Consider the following 14974-nt stretch of genomic DNA (forward strand, 5'->3'; position numbering starts at 1 on the left):
TGTCCGTTAATCTAAAGGGCTCTGAGCCAGGCGGATGCCGCCCGGAGCGAGAACAGATGCGAGGAAGTAGTGGAAGTCCTGCAAATTTGGTGTCTCCTTGCCCAATGGTTTGGACTGAGTTTGAAGGTCGTGCAGTGCGCTGTCTAGTGGACACAGGCTCCCAGGTGACCACAATGCCGGAAACATATTTTAGGCAAAATTTTCCTGAAACCAGACAACCGGCGTGAGGCCCTGTAATAAAACTGAAGGTTGCTAAACAACTGTCTATCCCAGTCATGGGAGTGGCGTGGATGCAGGTCTCTATCTGCGTCAAAGATCTTGGAAGGATGGGTGTGGTGCTGACACAGGGGCGAGTGAGCAATGGACACGCCATCAAATTGGGAATGAATGTCTTATAGGAGTTTGGAAGTCTCCACATTCACGAACCCGCCAATGAGACCCTGAAACAGTGGAGCCCACACTCTCCTCAGAGGAAGATTTTCCAACAGTTAGTGTGGGCAGAGCAAGCTCAAGAGTCGCATCAGAATGGGGGAGTGCTTGGTAAAGTGATAGTGCCTTCTTCGTCCAAACTCATACTGCCCCCAGACAAACGGTGCTCACTCTGCCCGTCTGAGCTCACATCCTCCTGGAGGGAGTGGAATACAGGTCGAGCCGTCTTTTTCTGAACAACTGCCCACCGGATTAGTGGTGGCCAGGATGCTGGCCACTGTGCGATATGGGGCTGTGCTTATTCGTTGCATGAATCTGGAAGATCAAGACATTACCCTCTGTCCCTCCATGGCAGAATAAAGGCTTTTTTCTTTTTCATCACCTGGACTGGATGCTGTTCCTTTCTATTGTTTTTGTCACTTGATGTCCGATTGGGTCATTGGACTTGGAACGTGCATCCTGGAACTGACATGCTGTCAGCTGATTTTTCTTTGCTGAGAAGGCATCTTGGAATCTGGAAATGTCCAGAAACAACATTATTCTCATTTTGGGTCAGTTGTGCAACCATCCACAATTGTTATTATATGAAGCTAAGTATTTTAATTACTCTCATTTATTGATTTAATTACTGTTTAATTCTTCTTTTACTTTGTTTGAAACTTTGTTGTTATTTGTAATCTTTCATTGTAAATTTTCTTTTAAATTCTTAAGCAGAATACTAATTGATCACTCAGTTAATGCAAATGAATTCTTTTATCCTTAACAATCTTACAAATTATAAACCCATTGCAATACAAAGTTGGTGTCAGAAGTGGGATTACTTTGGATAAAAAATATTTGCTAAACTTAATTTGTTTGCTAAGAGTAAGAAGGGGAAACAGAGTAATAATGTTGATGCCAAATCTCTGCCAGAGTGGGCTACTAGTTCCGGACTCTGGGCCCCAATAGCCACCTGGAAGCGATTATCAAATTTGATTTCTCAAAATATGATGCTGCACAAAGCAAAGCTGCCGCTGCTGTTGGATGTGTATGTGTGCAAGCACTTCAAAATCAGCAGGAAGAAATTGATAACATCCACCTTGAGTTGAGGCAGCTCTAGAGCAGAGAGTTGGGTTGCAATCCAATTTAAGAGATCAAATAAAACACCAAGACAGTGTAACAGATAGTTTTGAAGCTTATGTGGTTATAAATATGAATAAGAATAGGTGCAGGAGGAGACAGCAGCCAGTGTAAGATATTCGTACTGCACAGATTAGAACCATGATTGCACATGTGAAATGGACAGATTTGCTAGAATGGGAGGGCTCTGGTGTAAGAAGATGAGCCAAGACATAGTCAGTGGTGTCTGGTGCCCTTTAAGGCTGGAACTATCAGGACTTAGAAGGGAAAAACACCGTGAGCACAACTTAAGTAATGGTGCTAAAGGATAGGTTCCCAAACCAAGTAGTTATAAGTTATAAACCTAGCACTCAACTTTAGGATATTCAGAAGAATATTATAGTATGTAAAAAAGTTTCGGTCAAATTTTGACCTTCAGTTAGGGGGTGATCCATCCCACTGCCTGTTGTAGTATGCTTATAGAGGCCAATAGATGAGGCAAGATATGCACGTATGCTGTTTACTGGGGACATCCGTCCCACAGCCATTTATCAGCCAGTAGATGGGGCAGGATGTGCCTTCAGACACAGTATCCACTGCATGTCTGCACCTGTTCCGACAAGCCTACCGCCTGCAATGATCCTCGGTCTACTGAACAACCGCCCGACCTGCTCTACCCTCTCCTATTGTATCCAGACCCATCCCTGTAGACTGTGAGCCCTCGTGGGCAGGGTCCCCTCTCCTTATGTACTTGTGTGCCCCTTGTCTTACACATGTTTATTATACTTGTCTATATTTCCCCTTTTCACATGTAAAGCGCTATGGAATAAATGGTGCTAAATAAATGCATAATAATAATATGTTGCCTCATCTACTGGCCTGTATAAGCATACTACAACAGGCAGTGGGACGGATCACTCCATAACTGAAGAAGGTCAAAATTTGACCGAAACGTTTTTTTACGTACTACAATAAATATCTATAATAATAAATGCCCTAAGCTGCTTCCGGTTGTAACAACTTCCGTCCAGTTGTAACCGGTGACGTCACCGCACACCTCTTTCCATGTTAACCCTCAACACACCACTCCTCCTCAACACACACTCCTCTCACCTTTCACCATCTCCACTCACTCTTTCACTCCACATACGACCCTTTCTCTCACTCCGTCTCTCATACTCACGCCGTCATCGCCGCTGCTCCACGATGCCCGACATCTTCTTCCGCCGGCGCCATCCTGGATCCAGACGTTGTCCACGCTGGCGACATGTTCTTGCGGCGACGCCATTTTGGATCGGTGAAATCCCCCGATAGTCAAGATGGCGTCGCCGCAAGTACATGTCGCCGGCGTGGATGCCGTCTGGATCCAAAATGGCGTCGGCGAAATCTCGCGAGATTTCGCCGACGCCATTTTGGATCCCGACGGCATCCACGCCGGCGACATGTTCCTGCGGCGACGCTATTTTGGATCGGCGAAATCCCGCGATACTCAAGATGGCGTCGCCGCAAGAACATGTCGCCGGCGAGGACGATGTTGGGATCCAAAATGGCGTCGGCGAAAACTCGCGAGATTTCGCTGACGCCATTTTTGATCCCGACGTCCTCCACGCCGGCGACATGTTCTTGCGGCGACGCCATCTTGACTATCGCGGGATTTCGCCGATCCTAAATGGCGTCGCCGCAAGAACATGTCGCCGGCGTGGACAACGTCTGGATCCAGGATGGTGCCGGTGGAAGGAGATGTCGGGGATCGTGGAGCAGCGGCGATGACGGCGTGAGTATGAGAGACGGTGTGAGAGAAAGGGTCGTATGTGGAGTGAAAGAGTGAGTGGAGATGGTGAAAGGTGAGAGGAGTGTGTGTGTTGAGGGTTAACATGGCAAGAGGTTGTGATGCTATCACATCCTCCCGATGCGATAGCATCGGGCCATAATCTAGTTCTTCAGAATATCCTAAAGTTTAGTGCTAGGTTTATAACTTGGAACTATCAGGACTGTCACCAATGCTAACAGGGGAGGTTTCTTCTAGGAGGGAGAGACCTTTCTGTTGGACAGCATAGGGTGCGGGGTATAAAAGGAGACCTGAACATGGGGACGGGGCAGACTTTCCGGGAATCTCTGCTGCTCTCGCCGACAGGTCCACCTCATTCAATCCTCAGCGTGATGACCTTAAGACTGCCTTTGATGCTATTAATTTATCGACTGGACCTGTACTTTTGCATACCCCTGTTTTGCCGTTGATAGAGGATAAACTGCCTAGAGGCTACTCCGCAAGGCCGCCAGCTGCCGCGGACTGTGAGCGTGCCCATGTCTCATGTCCGGCACCATTTTTGAGAAATCCACCTAAAGGACTGTTTCCACATCCCAGCGCACTCAAGTCAAGCAGGACCGAATCCATCAGCTCCACCGAGAGACACTACTTTTCATATCTCCATAGCAGAGCTAGAGACTTTTACCACGATTTGCGATGCCGTCGGGAGATTTTCCAGCCCTTTACCTGCAAGAACTGCAAGTGATAAGTTCCCGCGTTTTTATATATCTTATTCCCGAGAATTGTGTTTGCATGTGATTTCCGCTGCTCCTTTACTGGTCTTGCCTCCCTGCGTGGAGTATTACTTGTTAATTGCCTGTTCAGTAAACCCTTGTTAACCCTTTCTCTCTCTCCAGCTATTCACTGCATCCAACTGACCGGACCACTCTTTCTTACACTGTTCTGTCTCCGACATAATCAATGACTCTTAACTGCCTGTTCTGATACCATATAATCATTGCTGTATGTTTAGAATGCTCAGTTTGCCATACAGTTTAATGTTTATTATTCTATTAGCTCCATCTAGTGGCCAAAAGATATAACTGCAGTGTTATTCTGTACATTAGTTTCATTTTCATTCTTGGTTTCCCTCCAATTTCAAATGCACCCTGGGTAAGTTGCAAGGCCTCATGGTCTAAGACTTCCCCCTTTATCTGTCCAGTCGGCCACTTCTTCCAATCCTGCTTCATGTGGACATCTCATTTCTCCACCTCCCATTGTGTCAGCATGGTCGGTACGTAATCACCCTCTTTCATCTAATTTTGTCCTAGATTACCCGCTTAGTTAGCTCCCCTGGTTAGCTATTAGCTCAGATAGTCTGTATATGTATATATGTTTTTTATCTATCCATGCTGATTCATTGCATTGTTATGTCTTATTTGTAGTTTCACCGTACATCTGTATACCATCACGTTCAATAAACACAGATTCAGCCTACAGTCTTCTTATTGGACCCCCGGTATAGCAGTTTAGCTACCCGTATAAGCTATATGAACCCTGTGCATTTAGCTGAGGCCTGAATAGTGAAACGACGGCTGTCCAGCTAGTGGGTATACAGAGAAGAGCTTCCATCTTGCAGGACCCTAGTAAAACACCGGCTCTCCAGCTAGTGGGAATACAGAAAGAAAAGCTTTCCATCCTGCAGAGGCCAGTTACACAGCACTATCCAGCTAGTGCAATTCAGGGAAAGGACACCCCTTCATCCAGCTTGCAGAAACTGGTGATGCTGCAGAAATCCATCTAGTGAGATTCAAGTCACTGGCTACACAGAGACTAATACAGCTACAGCAATCTCTGCACAGCCAAGCATCCCTCCAAGACACCATGTCCCACAAATCACACAGGACAAAATCTGCTGCATCCGTCTCCTCAAAGACTGTATCCATCAGCAGCGCGGTCACCATTGCGCATGCAAGCACTGAAGCCGCCAAAATGCGAGCAAGGTAGGCAGAAGAAGAGATGCAACTTAAACTGGAGAAAGCACGCCTAGATGATCAAGAGAGAAAGGCGCAGTTAGAGAAAGCCCGCCTAGATGATCAAGAGAGATGGTCACAGATAGAAAGGGCACGAGTGGATGCTGCTTTAGAGAGCCTAGCTGCAAAAAAGGAAGCGGCCGCAGCATTGGCAGAGGCAGAAGCATTGGAAGCTGCACATAACCCTGAGCTGCATAGTCGCAGCAGTACGTCAAGTCTGAAGTTGCCGCTGCAAGATTCACAACGCACATTTCAATATGTTAATGAACTTCCTGATCCAAACTATAACCAAGATCATGACACATCCAGTGAAACGAGTGAGAGTCATCATGAGGCTCAGCTCCAGGAAAATGTGAAGCAAAGCAACTCTCCTGTCTTCCTTGCCCATCACCAGGTAACCAACGTGAATCACCTTGCTGACACACCGCATGTCAGACCGAAGCAATATGACACCGGCTGGCGCCACCCTGAGGATACTAACAGGTATGAACGCACCTCACATCACTATCAGGGTGACCCATCACCAGTATACTCTGCTGACAACCGGTTCACATCAGAACTTGCTAGGATCTTTACACGACGTGATCTAGTTGCCAAGGGACTCATGAAATTCACTGACCACGCTAAAGGTTACAGAGCTTGGAAAGCTTCCTTCCAAAATGTTACCATAGACTTGGCGTTAAAAAACAGGGAAGAGATAGACCTCTTAGTCAAATACCTGGGACAAGAGTCAGTCAAACACGCAATAAGGATCAAAGACATTAATATAAACTACCCTCAAATAGGCCTTAAAGAGATCTGGAAGAGGCTAGATGAGTGATGCGGCTCTGCTGAGGTGATAGAGAGAGCCTTGTTCAAAAGAATCAATGACTTTCCTAAAATATCTAACAAAGGTCTCCCAAAACTTAGAGAGCTAGGTGACCTGCTACAAGAGGTCCTAGCTGCCAAATGTGAAGGTGACTTACCATGACTTGCATACCTCGACACAGCCAAAGGTGTTAACCCTATAGTCCAAAAGTTGCCCTACAATCTACAGGAGAGATGGCTTACATGTGGCTCCACGTGCAAATACAAACACAGTGTTTCATTCCCTCCCTTCTCCGTTTTTGTAGACTTTATACACGAACAAGCGGCAATCAGAAATGATCCCAGCTTTGACTTTACAACGTCATATGCCGCACCACCACCAGCTGCAAACCCACGCAGAACATCTGTGGCAGTGCACAAGACCAATGTTTCTTCTCCAAGTTCCAATTACAGGTCTGCTGGCTGCTCCCAATCAGAGACAAAGGTACGAGAACCTGACAAGCAGTGCCCGCTTCATCAGAAACCTCATCCTCTCCTGAAATGCAGAGCCTTCAGAGGAAAATCTATGCCGGATCGCAGAAGCTTCCTGAAAGAGAACGGTATCTGCTACAAGTGCTGCTCATCCACCACTCATCTCGCCAAGGATGGTAAGGTCAGTGTAAAATGCACAGAGTGTGGCCCCACAGATCATAACACTGCCCTACACCCTGGCCCAGCTCCATGGAGTGCACAGAACACGACAGTTGACAGTGAGCATGGCGGGGAGGATAATAGCACTGATGCAGCTGCGCCAGAGATCACTTCACAATGTACTGAAGTCAGTAAAGGGACAATAGACAGTAGGTCTTGTTCAAAAATATGCCTCATCAGAGTGTACCCAAAGGGCCATAGAGACAAAGCTGTGAGACTGTATGCTATCTTGGATGATCAAAGTAATCGATCTCTGGCCAGATCAACATTCTTTGACCTATTCAACATTAAAGGACCACGCACTCCTTACTCATTAAAGACATGTGCAGGTACTGTGACAACAGCGGGCAGGAAAGCCACTGACTACCAAATTGAGTCCTTAGACGGACAATTCTGCCTACCACTACCTACAATCATGGAGTGTAATTAGATCTCAGACAACAGGTCTGAAATCCCTACACCAGATGTGGCAATCCATCACGCTCACTTAAAACGCATAGCACACCTCATACCGGAACTCTACCCTCAGGCACAGATAATACTGCTGTTGGGAAGAGACATCCTGCAGGTTCATAAAGTGAGAAGTCATATCAATGGACTCAACAATGCTCCCTATGGCCAAAGGCTAGACCTAGGATGGGTCATAATAGGAAACGTATGCTTGGGACACATGCACGCCCCATCTTCTATGACAAGCATGCTAACAAATACACTGGAGAAAGGGCGCCCATCTCTGTTTCAACCTTGCAACAACGAGTTCCATGTCAAGGAACTACCACACAGCATCCAACTACCCAATCACTTAATAGACTTTACTCATGACAGCAGTATGGTGTCAGGAAGCTATGAGGATCAGCTGGGGTGCACAGTCTTACAGAGAACTAAGCAAGACAACCAAGTAGCAATGTCGGGAGAGGATAAGCTGTTCTTAGAAGTAATGGACAAAGGGCTCGTAAAAGATGAGACCAACAGCTGGGTTGCACCTCTTCCCTTCAGAACCCAGAGACCACGTCTACCAAACAACAGAGATCCGGCATTCAAACGTTTCTCCTCAAACATAATCTGCAAAAGAAGCCAGAGATGAGAGATCACTTCTTCTCCTTCATGTCAAAGATATTTGTGAATTGCCATGCAGAACTAGCTCCCACTCTCAAAGACTCTGAAGAATGCTGGTTCCTACCCATGTTTGGAGTATACCACCCTAAGAAACCAGGCAAGATTAGAGTGGTGTTCGACTCCAGTGCTAAGTTTGATGATGTCTCCCTGAATGATGTTCTACTGACAGGACCAGATCTCAATAACAAACTACTGGGAGTACTTATGCTCTTCCGTAAGGATTCCATTGCCTTCATTGCTGACATCCAGCAAATGTTCCATTGTTTCCTTTTGAGAGAGAGAGAGACAGGAACTTCCTAAGATTCTTCTGGTACAGAGACAATGATCCTACCAAAGAAGTCACAGAGTACTGCATGAGAGTGCACATCTTTGGCAATAGCCCTTCTCCTGCAGTCGCTATCTATGGACTCAAAAGGTCAGCTCTAGAAGGAGAAACAGAATGCGGGTCAGATGTCAGAAAATTCATAGAGAAAGACTTTTATGTTGATGACTGTCTGAAAGCCATGCCTTCAAATGAGACTGCCATCAGTCTTCTCAGGAGAGCACAGGAGGTGCTTGCTTGCTCTAATCTCAGGCTTCAAAAAATAGCCTCAAACAGCCAAAAACTCATGAAAGCATTCCCTTCAAAAGACTTGTGTAACGGTCTCAGAGACCTGGACCTGGGGTCAGATCCCATACCAATGCAACGCAGCCTCGGGCTTCTCTGGAATCTACAGTCAGACACTTTTAACATTCAGGTCAGCCAGGAAGAAAAGCCTTTCACATGCAGAGGTGTCCTGTCTACAATCAACAGTCTGTACGATCCCTTGGGTTTTTCAGCTCCTGTTACTATACAAGGCAAAGCCATACTAAGAGACTTAACCAAGGAGACTTCTGACTGGGATGCACCTCTGCCACCTGACAAGAGAATCCAGTGGGAAGCATGGAAGAACTCTTTAGCAGCTCTCTCCAACCTGAATGTGCCAAGACCATACACCCTGACCCCTCTACAGAAATACGAAGCCAAAGACTGTATGTAATTGCAGATGCTTCTGTCCAAGCAATTGCTGCTGTTGCCTATCTCAAAACTGTGGACTCCAAATGTCAAAGCCACATTGGATTTATCATGGGGAAAGCCAAATTGCTCCACAACCAGAGCACACCATACCAAGGTTAGAACTTTGTGCTGCAGTCTTAGCCCTCGAGTTAGCAGAGTTCATCACATCCGAGATGGATATTGACCTGACACAAGCCAAGTTCTACTCAGACAGCAAGGTAGTCCTGGGATACATCCACAATGAAACCAGGCGATTATATGTTTATGTCAACAACAGAGTGCTAAGAATTAGGCTACTTTCACACATCCGGTGTGTGGGGTCCGGCGGTGTGCGGCGAAAAGCCGGGCCGCCGGATCCGGCCTGCAGCCGTGACACCGGATGTGTGTGCGGCGAGACGATACGGCTCGGACATTATTAAAGGAGCCGCAGGACGAGGTGGACAGAGGCAGCCAATGAGACAGCTGCTGAAAGGGAGGTGAGGGGAGGGGAGGGGAGGGGAGGGGGGTGGAGAGAGAGAGACATGGGGGGTTAACACTTAGTGTCCAGGCAAGAGAATCTCTCTCTCTTGCCGGGCACTTGTGGGGTTAACCCCACAGAGAGATCTCTCTCTCTCACCCAGACACTGTGAGTGTTAACCCCACAAGTGCCCGGCGAGAGAGATCTCTCACAAGTGTCCGGGTGACAGAGAGAGATCTCTCTCTCTCTCGCCGGGCACTTGTGGGGTTAACATTCACAGAGTCCGGGCATGCGCTGTGGAAAAAGCCGGTCCGGCGCTGCAAAAAAACGTTACATGTAACGTTTTTTCCAGACGCCGGACAGGCTGTTTTTGCCGGATCAGGCAAAAACCGGATACGCCGCATAGGTATCCGGCGCGATGCGGCAATAATGAAACTGAATGGGGAAAAACCGGATCCGGTGGCAACCGGCGCCGGATCTGGTTTTTACACTTTTCGCCGCATCGCGCCTGATGCTGAAAACCGGATGTGTGAAAGAGGCCTTAGGAGATCAGTTCTGTCATGTCCGCCATGTCTGTTTTGTCTCAAGAACTTCTGGAGCGATGTGCTTGCGCATATCTTGTCTGCTATCCTGCTTGTTCCCTAGAGCAGTGTGCACACTCACCTCATGTCTGCTGAGCTGCAAGATGCCTGCGTTTCTGCTTTGCCTTCTGTTATCTTCTCATCATGTCTCAAACTCTGATCATGTGACCTTGCCTAGGATCCTGCACTGTCTGGTTCTGCAATCATCTCGTCATGTCTAGAATCCCTGATCATGTGTCCTTCCTAGGATCCTGCACTGTCTTGTTCGGTGATCATCTCGTCATGTCTGAAACCCTGATCATGTGACTGCGCTCTGTGATCCTGGAGCATCTGAACTAGGAAGTTCTCCCCTGGTCCTGACCTGGAAGAGGAGGTGCTGTGCCCTATATCAGACCTTCCCTTCCTATGCTCAGGGCCTGAGTATTGTGTTGTGTCCCTGCATGGCTGCTTGGTCTGTGGAGCGCTCCCTCTATTCTGTGCCCTTGCACCTAGCTCTGTAGTGCGTCTCTGCACACGCTCCGTGCTCGTATTCCGTCCCTTGTCTTGTGCCTTGTCTAGTGTTTGTCCTTCGTGCCATGTTTTGTCTTTGCCTTGCTTTGCCTTGTAGTCCTTGTTTGCTCTGATTCTGTTCCGTGTTTCTTTCCATGTTTCCTGTCTCGCTTTGCTTTGTGGCTTCAGGTATCTCTCTCTGTACCCTGTCCCTGATGTGTCTCCCTACACGTGCAGGCCTCAGTCTCTGTACCCTGTCCCTGACGTGTCTCCCTACACGTGCAGGCCTCGTCTCTGTTCCCTGTCCCTGACGTGTCTCCCTACACATGCAGGCCTCGTCTCTGTTCCCTGTCCCTGACGTGTCTCCTTACACGTGCAGGCCCCCGTCTCTGTGCCCTGTCCCTGACGTGTCTCCTTACACGTGCAGGCCCCCGTCTCTGTACCCTGTCCCTGACGTGTCTCTACACGTGCAGGCCTCCGTCTCTGTACCCTGTCCCTGGCATGTCTCCTACACGTGCAGGCTCCGCTCTGTACCCTGTCTAGTCCCAAGGTTCTCCCTTGGCCCGGCTCTGGGCTTCGGCCTACGCTCTGCTGCTAGACTCTGTCCCTGTTCCTGGCGTACCTCTCTACACATGCAGGTCTCTGCTCTGTACCCTGTCTAGTCCCAAGGCCCTGCCTTTGCCCGGCTCTGGGCTTCGGCCTACGCTCCGCTGCTAGTCTGTCCCTGGCATGCTCTCTGCATGCGCAGGTCTCTGCCTCGTTCTTTGTCTTTTCCCTGATGTTTCGTGCGCTCTTGCACTTTTCGTACTAGGCTTTGCCATGCTTTCTCGCATGTGGCTCTGTCCTCTACCCTTTGCCTAGCCCTGCCTTGTGGCCCCGTACCTCCGTGCACATGCCTGGTCGCCTGTGCCTGCCTGGTGTGCCTCAGCCATGCCGCCTCTAGCCATGCTCGCCTGTGTGCCTCAGCCGTGCTCCCGTCCAGTGCTAAAGTGGTTCCCGGCTCTGTGGCCTCACAGCAGTGCCGCCTCTAGTTGTGCCCTCTTGCAACTGCCATCATCGGTACCACCTGCCAGTGCCCCCCGCCGCTAGTTCTCGAACTGTGCCTTATCGTGCTACTCTTGCACAAAGCCTTTTGCCTCTTTTGCTCTGCTCTTAACCCTTGTTTGCCTGCCGGATTCCATAACCTGCCGACCGCTGCCAGAGGTTCGGACCTAGATGACTGTGGCCTGATGTTCGGAGCTGATGTCCGGAGCCAGATACCTGGACCCTGTCCGTCGATACCAGTACCTCGGTTTCCGATGCCATTGTACCTGTCCCTGGCGTGCCCTCGCACGCGCAGGCCACCGTCCTTGTGTCTCTCCCTGGCGTGCCCTCGCACGCGCAGGCCACCGTCCTTGTGTCTCTCCCTGGCATGCCCCTTGGCATACGCAGGCCTCGTCCTGTGAACCCGAACCTGGCGTGTCCGTTGACACGCATCATGTCGTTAACCCTGTCTTGTTTCCTTGCATGGAACCCTGGCTGACTTTCGGATGTCTGGATCCTGATGATTGCCTACAGAGCCTCAGAACGTGATGTCCCGGGTTGATCTGCGCTTGCTGTCTGGAGTCTGATGTCATTGTACCTCCGCCTACCATCTGCACGTACCATGCTTGGACCTTGGCGTGCCCTTGCACGCACCTTGCTATGTTTTCCCTGTTCTGGTTATGTTTGTACCTGATGTTATCCCTGAAGCCTTTTTTAAATGAAGTTTCTTTGAACTAACGTCTTGTCTTGTTTCCCTGAGCCGGCCGTCTGGTCCAGCTGCCGTGGTGGCTCACCCCCTTGGTCTTGCCCCTGACACTCCCTGTATAGGGGGTGGTTCTCACTAGGTCAGCTCGCCCTAGGTGGGTGGGTGCCACGGCCCAGAGGGTCCACTCATTCAAAGAAGAAACGACTCAGCGTAAGCTGACACTTGTCACAAGTTCATCCAAAACAGTAGCATTACGTCCCCACGGATCAAAACCCTGCAGATCATGCAACTAAAGCAGTTGATGCAAGTCGACTAGAGAGCACAACATGGTTCTCAGGACCAAAACTATTGTACAATGAGGAACGTTGTCCAGACACCTTTGAACTTGTGAGAGAGGACTCAGGTGCTGAAATCCACCCTCAGATGTCTATATTTCGTACATTGACTCCAGCTACTCTTCTAACCCAGAAAACAGGACTATACAGTGCCCCTCCAGGAGGATTCGACACTAAAGACCTCTACAAGCGCCAATGGTGGCAGGTACAAAGTCTTGCCAATGCATTCTGGGACAGATGGCGCAAACGACACTTGTCTACCCTGCAGCCACGGACGAAGTGGCAATTTACCAGGCCTAATCTTAGGATGGCCAAAGGAGATGGACCTAAGACATTCTCCAGACTAGTTACTGGACTGGTCCTTTGTTGTCTTCAGAGGATATTAATGGTGGCATCCGTTCAATGCCAGACAGGGAGTGTTCTGTCTCCGACATAATCAATGACTCGTAACTGCCTTTTCTGATAACATAATCATTGCTATATGTTTAGAATGCTCAGTTTGCTATACAGTTTAATGTTTATTGTTCTCTTAGCTCCGTCTAGTGGCCAAAAGATATAACTGCAGTGTTATTCTGTACATTAGTTTCATTTTCATTCTTGGTTTCCCTCCAATTTCAAATGCACCCTGGGTAAGTTGCAAGGCATCATGGTCTAAGACTTCTCCCTTTCTCTGTCCAGTCGGCCATTTCTGCCAAGCCTGCTTCATGTGGATATCTCATTTCTCCACCTCCCCTTGTGTCAGCATCGTCTGTATGTAATCACCCTCTTTCATCTAATTTTGTCCTAGATTACCCACTTAGTTAGCTCCCCTGGTTAGCTATTAGCTCAGGTAGTCTGTATATGTATATATGTATTTTTATCTATCCATGCTGATTCATTGCATTATGTCTTATTTGTAGTTTCACCGTACATCTATATACCATTGCGTTCAATAAACACAGATTCAGCCTACAGTCTTCTTATTGGACCCCCGGTATAGCGGTTTAGCTATCCGTATAAGCTATATGAACCGCGTGCATTTAGCTGAGGACGGAATATACACTGACAGTGAGACAGATGAGGAAGAAAGGCATGTCAGACACAAAAACTACGAGAGAAGTCACACACTGTAGTGGAGATAGGATGGATGCAGGAAATGCAGCTACTAGAGCAGAGGCTGCAATGACAGAGGAGACTAGGGGGAACACAGCAGGAGAGCTAACTGAACTGGGTACCAGGTACAGGCGCCAACCAGGTGAATGTTTGTTAACATGGATTCTCAGGTTATGGTATTATGTTTCAGACAACATAATTATAAACAGTCGGGAGGCAGTAGGAATAGGCAGTATCTGTATTGATCCTATGGTACGTCTAAAAGTGAGACGTGCCAGGTACACTACAGAGCATTTTTCTCTATTGCACTTGGTGAGGGATTCTGTGGCACAAGTGTATGACACTCCTATTGAATTAGTACCACATACTCGATGGGAGTCTCTTGCATACGGAGTTCAGAGATTGAGAGAAATTGCATGCATAGGTGGTATAACTCGCAATCCTTTGCCAGGTTCAAATAATGATTTTGCTGTTGTGGAGGATTGAAAGTGACCAGATGCTGCGCTGTTCAAAGTAATGATGAAAAATAAATTCATAGAAAGTGCCCCACATTCTTACAAAGCGCCATAATTATAATATTCTCTGCAATATATTTCTGTAGGTCATCGCTTATAATGCCCTCAAAAATTTCTCATGTTACTGATGTCAGGCTTAGGCTGGTTTCACATTAGCGTTTTTGTGCGCAGCACATCCTGCGCTATCGTGCGCATGCACAATGCACCCCTATGTCATGGCAGGCGCATGGTTTAGCGCTTGCACGCGTTTATCAGCATTTTCGTGCGCATATGCTTCTTCCAGGTGTGCGTCTAGATGTACTAGATGGTACATGTTGCATTTTTTGTTCCGCCCAACCTACACCAACACCCCCGAGGAAGCAATCGCGAAACGCGCGTAGGGGTACGCGCTTGCTTATGGACACCAGCACAGGTAATGGCTGAAACCTCCTGTTAACTATTAACCTCCCTCTTCCCTCTCTCTTCAGGCTAGATATGGACATACCTTGTTAGGATATAACTATTGTTACTCCTTGCTACATGTGTGGGGGTATTGAAGGTGGGGGAGGGACTGGATCCCGTGATACTTTTCCCATTCATTTGGGTTATTGATGTTACTGTCGTTTTAGGACGCATTACACAATTTTTCATATATATATTTGGGGTCTATAGGATAATATTTTGGCCTTACCTTGGTGTATGGTGCTCATTTTGCAGCACATTTTATTTCAACTTTGGTGCATTCTGACCTGTGTCAAATGGCTTTGTCTTTGTTTGTAACACTTTGGGGATATTTTTAAATTATGTTTTGTACTAATAAAAGCAAGATTTATATTGACTT

The 14974-nt window shown here is 48.0% G+C and overlaps 1 protein-coding gene across 2 annotated transcripts in view; it reads right to left on the minus strand.

The window, feature by feature from the left end:
* The window catches only part of LOC141082544 (NXPE family member 1-like), a 264550-nt gene that overhangs the window by 241316 nt on the left and 8260 nt on the right, over positions 1-14974 (minus strand). The window contains exon 1 of one of the 2 annotated variants that reach the window (XM_073566465.1): positions 812-961. The exons of the other annotated variant lie outside the window; for it this stretch is intronic. The gene's annotated coding sequence lies outside the window, so the exon portion shown is untranslated. Of the gene's footprint in view, positions 1-811; positions 962-14974 lie in introns of those variants that run through there. 2 annotated transcript variants of the gene reach the window in all.

The sequence above is a fragment of the Dendrobates tinctorius genome, unplaced genomic scaffold (assembly GCF_039654945.1).
Source record: "Dendrobates tinctorius isolate UK_male_01 unplaced genomic scaffold, ASM3965494v1 ptg000018l, whole genome shotgun sequence".
Taxonomy (NCBI): domain Eukaryota; kingdom Metazoa; phylum Chordata; class Amphibia; order Anura; family Dendrobatidae; genus Dendrobates; species Dendrobates tinctorius.